This window comes from Azolla caroliniana, unplaced genomic scaffold (genome assembly GCF_043228905.1).
Source record: "Azolla caroliniana isolate FFs.n. ecotype wild unplaced genomic scaffold, voAzoCaro1.0.p SCAF_64, whole genome shotgun sequence".
NCBI lineage: Eukaryota > Viridiplantae > Streptophyta > Polypodiopsida > Salviniales > Salviniaceae > Azolla > Azolla caroliniana.
The window spans coordinates 134,693-141,639 of record NW_028230499.1 but is presented as its reverse complement, the minus strand read 5'-3'; positions in this window follow the sequence as shown (position 1 = coordinate 141,639).

Below are 6,947 nucleotides of genomic sequence, written 5' to 3'. Positions count from 1 at the left end.
CCGGATTCCCTTCGAGCGACAGTACTCCGCGAACTGCCCCCGGTATTCCCCTCCGTTATCCGCTCGTATCGCTTTCAGCTTCTTGCCGGATTCCCTTTCCACTCTCGCGTGGAGTTCTTTGAAGACGCACAACACTTGGTCCTTTGTCTTCAACGGTGCCGTCCACAGCTTCCGGCTGTGATCATCAATGAATGTTACGAAGTACTGGGCTCTGCCATGTGACTTCGTTTCTACCTGACACACATCAGTGTGCACCAACTCCAATGGTGCGCTACGTCTCGTCGGTGGCCTTGAATGGAAGGAGGTTCGGTTCTGCTTACCGGCCAGGCAATCGGTGCACTCTCCAGGTGCACGTGCTTCACTGGAATAAGGTTGTGTTCTGCAAGCCTCTTCATCCCCTTCTCACTCATGTGGCACAGTCACTTGTGCCACAGCTCACCGGCAGTGTCGGCTGCCACGTTCAACTCTTCCGGACACAACCAGGCATTCATAAGGTACAGTGTGTTGACTTTCCGGGCCTGAGCCACTATCAGGCTCCCCTTGTTGAACTTCATTACGCCGTTCCGGATGCTACCTGTGTAGCCTTCATCGTCTAGCCTCCCGGCCGAAATCAGGTTCAATCGAACCTCCGGAACGTGTCGGACATCCTTCAGCAGCATTTTGCATCCGGTCGGGGTTGTCAACCACACGTCTCCTATGCCAGCAATCCGGCACGTACCTTCATTTCCCATCCGAACACAGCCATGCTCACCGGCTGTGTAGGATGAGAAGTATCTTCTTTCCGGGGTCAGGTGGAACGACGCTCCGGAATCGACCACCCAGGCAATGTTTAGTTCACCTTCTTCGGTGATGAGCATGATCTCCTCTTCACTTGCCGCGAGTGCCGTCGTTCCTTTCCGGTCCTGCCCTCGCCGATCCGAACCATTCCGGTCCGTGGCTCCCCGGTAAGCACCGTTCCGTTCCGAAGACTTCTTCGAATCGGTGTCGTCGGCTCTGTTGTCTTTTCGGTAATGCCGAAAATTCTTTCGGAAGTGCCCCGGCTTCCCACAGTGGAAGCATGTGGGTCTTCCTCTTGACTGCGACCGGGTCCCCAACTTCTTCCGTCTTTGCGGACTCCGGTTCCATTGTCTTCCCCGTTCCGATTTGGTAAGCAGCGCCTTTGAGTCGGAGGCCGGTTCTTTATCTCTCCGACGCGCTTCTTCGTTCAAAATACTTGTCTTTACCGTTTGTAGGGACAAGTTATCTTCGGTGCAGGAGGTGCTGAGAGTCACCACCAAGTTCTCCCAGCTTTCCGACAATGTACACATCAGAATGATGGCTTGCATTGCATCCTCCAGTGGGAACTTGATCGCCGCAAGCTGGTTCACGAATCCCATGAACGTGCTTACGTGTTCCACCATACTCTCGCCGTCCCGGTACTTGAGGTTCACTATCTTCCTCATCAGAGAGGTCCGGTTCAACGCATTCTTCCTCTCATAGAGGCCCGACAGCTTCCGCCACATCTCATATGCGTTGATGTCGTTCGCCACATGTTGTAGAACGCTAACGTCTACGTATTGCCGAATGGTTGCAACGGCTTTCCGGTTCAGAAGCCTCCATTCCGACTCAAGTACTCCCTTCGGTATTTCCGACCTGTCAATCGGTTCGTACAGGTCCCGAACAATCAGAAGATCCTCCATCTTGATCTTCTAGTCGGCGTAATTCTGCGCATTCAGCACAATCATCCCCGGCTGCCCGCTGCCGCCGCCTTCCATTTTCTGCAGCAGCCCGCTCTGATACCAAATTGATGGAAATAATCGACACTTTCCAAACTTCACCTCTCGGCCACAACCAAGGAAACACACGAATCGTTGTTGCAGAAAATGGGAAATGCAAAAGTAAATAAGTGGACACACGATTTAACGTGGAAAACCCTGTACGGGAAAAACCACAGGAGTACAAGACTCCGAACCAAAACTATGCACAGAGAAGTATACAATGGCGAGCTGCAAGGCGACGACCTTGAGCTCGTTGTCCTCGCCACAGGCGGCGGAAATACACAGAGGCGTCGACCTCTTCCTCTCTCACGCTCTATCTCTCTCCCGACTGCTCTCTCTTCACTCCTCTTGAGTGGAAAAACAGAAAAATGAGTAGCAACATCAAAACTGTTTGCCCTAAGTCATATTTATACACATATGACTTTAGGGCTATTTACAACTATAGCCTCAAGGGCCCTTGGCAAACATATTCACAGATATGTCCCCGCATCCGGATCTCTCTCCGGGTACATTCGTCGTCCGGCTCCGAAGTCGGGGTCTTCATCATCCGGTTCCGAAACCGCAACCGGGCTTGTCGGCATTCATCTCCGACATCCGACCATCCCATCCGAAGGGACCGTAATTCCAACATGCACATCATCCGGGACCGGAGGAAGAAGCAGTTGTGGCTGTCACAGGAGAAGTACGTGACAAAGGTGCTTCAACGGTTCAACATGTCGGAAGCAAGACCGGTCGGATCGACCCTCCCGGCAAACTGCAAGTTATCCGGCAAGCAAAGTTCCAAGACAAAGGTTGAAAAGGAGGATATGATGAAGATACCATATGCCTCTGCCGTCGGGAGCTTGATGTACGCAATGGTGTGTACCTGACCGGACATTGGATATGCAGTCGGAGTGGTGAGCCGGTATATGAGTAATCCCGGCAAGGAACACTGGAACGCGGTCAAATGGATACTCCGATACTTAAAGGGCACTTCGAACGTGTGCCTACGATTCGGCTCCGGTAAGCCCGAACTCGACGGCTTTACCGATTCGGATATGTCGGCTGATGCAGATACCAGCCGGTCCACATCAGGGTATGTGATGACGTATGCAGGGGGAGCTGTTTCGTGGCAGTCGAGGCTGCAGAAGACGGTTGCATTGTCAACCACGGAGGCGGAGTACATGGCGGCTGTTGAAGCCGGCAAGGAAATAATATGGATGAAGGACTTCATTAGAGAGCTCGGTATCCGGCAGGAGGAGTACCGACTCTACTGCGACAGTCAGAGTGCCATCCACCTTGCGAAAAACGCGGCCTATCACTCCCGGACGAAGCACATCCAGCGAAGATATCACTGGATCCGGAAAAGGATAGAAGACCAGGAGTTTGTGCTGACGAAGATCCACACGGACGAGAACGGGTCAGACATGCTGACCAAAGTGCTCACACCCGACAAGCTGGAAGCATGCCGGAAGAGGATCGGATTGGAGAGACATCCCATGCCGAAGTGAAGGGGGAGTTTGTTGGGATTTCGGTCCCTCCGGATGGGATGTCCGGAGATGAATGACGGCAAGCCCGGTTACGGTTACGGAACCAGAGGATGAAGAGTACCCGGCATGAAGCCGGATCAAGAGTACCCGGTATCGGAGCCGGATGATGAAGACCCGGTTCCGGATCCGGATGATGAAGACCCCGGCTACGGAGCCGGATGATGAAGACCCCGGCTACGGAGCCGGATGACGAATGTACCCGGAGAGAGATCCGGATGCGGGGACATATTTGTGAATATGTTTGCCAAGGGCCCTTGAGGCTATATTTGTAAATAGTCCGAAAGTCATATGTGTATAAATATGACTTAGGGCAAACTGTTTAGTGTTGCTGGCTGTATGTTGTTGCCTATTGTGTATTGCCACTCTTATGTGTGCAAGAGTGAAGAGAGCAGCCGAGAGAGAGAGAGAGAGAGAGAGAGTGAGAGAGAGACGAAGAGGTCGTTGCCTCTGTGTATTACCGCCGCCTGTGGCGAAGATAGTGAGCTCAAGGTTGTTGCCTTGTAGCCTCACCATCGTACATCTCTGTTTATAGTGATAGTTGGAGTCTGAGGACTCCCGTGGTTTTTCCCATTTAGGGTTTTCCACGAAAAACATCCTGTGTACTTTTCTCTCTATTGTCTTCGTGCATTTTGTATTTCCTGTTTTCTGGAGAGTTGATCCTATTCCTCGGTTGTGGCCGAGCACTATTTTTAACAATCCGGAGGGACCGACTTCCCAACAATCTCCCCTTTAACTCCGGCATGGGATGTCTCGTCAGCCCGATCCGCTTTCGGTACACATCCAGCTTGTCAGTCGTCAACACCTTGGTCAACATATCTGATCCGTTCTCCTTTGTGTGGATCTTCATCAACAAGAACTCTTGATCTTCCACTCCCTCCCGGATCCAATGGTACCTCCGTTGGACATGTTTCATCTGGTAATGGTTGGCCACGTTCTTTGCAAGGTGGATGGCACTTTGATTGTCGCAGTAGAGCCAGTATTCCTCCTATTGGATCCCTAGCTCTCCGATGAAGTCCGTCATCCAGATTATCGCCTTGACGGCTTCCACAAGTGCCATGTACTCCACCTCCGTGGTTGACAACGCAACCGTCTTCTGCAACCTCGATTTCCATGAAACAACTCTCCCTGCATAAGTCATGACATATCCGAATGTCAACCGGCTGGTATCCCCATTAGCCGACATATCCAAATTCGTGAATCTGTCAAGTTGGGGATTACCTGAGCCGAACTGGAGGCACATACTCGAGGTGCCTTTCAGATACCAGAGTATCCACTTGACCGCGTTCCAGTGCTATTTACCGGGATTGCTCATGAACTGGCTCACCACTCCGACCGCATATCCGATATCCGGCCGAGTACATACCATCGCGTACATCAAGCTTCTGACGGCAGAGGCATATGGTCTCTTCATCATGTCCTTTTTCTCCGCCTTTGTCATCGGGCTTTGTTTTCCGGATAGCTTGCCGTTTGTCGGAAGTGTCACCTCCGACATGTTGAACCGTTGAAGCACCTTTGTAATGTACTTCTCCTATGACAACCACAATAGCTTCTTCGACCGGTCCCGGATTATGTGCATTCCCAATATTTTTCTTGCCAGCCCCAAGTCTTTCATTGAGAAGGTCCGGTTCAGAGCCTTCTTCTACATCTGAATCTTGCGTTGGTCTCATCCGACGATCAACATATCATCCACATATAGGAGGAGTATTAGGAAATCTCGTCCATCAAATTTCTTCACAAACACGCAGTGATCGGCCTGCATCTTGTGGTACCCTTGGTCGGTCATGAAGGAGTCGAACTTCCGGTACCATTGCCCGGGAGCTTGCTTCAATCCGTATAAGCTCTTCTTCAGTTGGCACACTAGGTGCTCCTTCCCTTTCTTCTCAAATCCTTCCGGTTGATGCATGTAGATCTCTTCTTTGAGGTCGCCATGTAGGAATGCCGTTTTGACGTCCAGTTGGTCTACCTCAAGGTCCATGCTTGCCGTTATCCCCAATATTCTCCAGATGGATGTCATCTTTACTACCGGGGCAAAGATCCCGTCGAAATCCACTCCTTTCTTTTGACGGGGACTCAAACGCTCCTTATGCACAACGCTCGGCCACAACCGAGATTCTTTTCATACACAGAAAACAGGAAACGGAAAACACGCGACACAAAGGAGAGAAAAGGTACACAGGATGTTTACGTGGAAAACCCAAAGAGGGAAAAACCACGGCAGCCCATAGGCTGCAAACTATCACTATGTTGGAATGTACAAAACAGTGAGTTCACGGAGGCAACGACCTCGTGCTCACGATCTTCGCCACAGGCGGCGGTTACAACAGAGGTAGCGACCTCTTTCTCTCTCCTCTCTCTGTACACTGTTACGTGCTCTCTCTTCTTCTTGCACCAACAAGAAAATGACAACAACTACAGTTCATGTTTGCCCTAAGTCATATTTATAGTAATATGACTTTTCCGCTATTTACAAGTATAGCCTCGATGGGCTCTCAGAAACATATTTACGAATATGTCTCTTCCTCCGGTTCTCACCGGGTCTGCGTCATTCGGCTCTCTGTAGCTAGGTGCTCCTCATCCGGTTCTCACCGGGCCTGCACCATCCGGCTCTCCGTAGTCGGGTACTCCTCATCCGGTTCTCACCGAGTCTACACCATCCGGATCTCTGTAGCCGGGTACTCTTCATCCGGTTCTCACTGGGCCTGCACCATCCGGCTCTCCGTAGCCGGGTACTCCTCATCCGATTTCGGCCTTGTTCATCGGCATTGTTCTTCTCCCTTCTCATCCGGAGGGACTTGTCTCCCAACAAACTCCCCCTTCACTCCGGCATGGGGTGTCTTACCAGTCCGATCCGCTTCCGGCATGCATCCAGCTTGTCGGGTATCAGAACTTTGGTCAGCATATCTGACCCGTTCTCGGCCGTGTGGATCTTCGACAGTGCGAACTCCTGGTCATCTACTCTTTCCCGGATCCAGTGATATCTACGCTGGATATGCTTTGTCCGGGAATGGTAGGCCGCATTCTTAGCAAGGTGGATGGCACTTTGACTGTCCCAATAGAGTCGGTATTCATCTTGCAGGATACCGAGCTCTCCGATAAAGTCCTTCATCCATAATACTTCCTTGCTGGCTTCCACAGCTGCCATGTACTCCGCCTCCGTTGTTGACAATGCAACCGTCTTCTGTAGCCTCGACTGCCACGAAACAACTCCCCCTGCATATGTCATTCCATACCCAGATGTAGACCAGCTGGTATCCACATCAGCCGACATGTCCGAATCGGTGAAACCGTCAAGTTGAGGTTTTCCGGAGCCGAATCGGAGACACATATTTGAAGTGCCCTTCAAATACCGGAGTATCCATTTGACCGCGTTCCAGTGCTCCTTGCCGGGATTGCTCATGCACCGGCTCACCACTCCGACTGCGTATCCAATGTCCGGTCAGGTACAAACCATTGCGTACATCAAGCTCCCGACGACAGAGGCATATGGAATCTTCATCATATCCGCCTTCTCTATGTTCGTCTTCGGGCTTTGCTTACCAGATAGCCTGCAGTTTGCCGGAAATGTCGATCCGACCGGTTTCGCATCTGACATGTTGAACCGATGAAGCACCTTTGTCACGTACTTCTCTTGTGACAACCATAATTGCTTCTTTGACCGGTC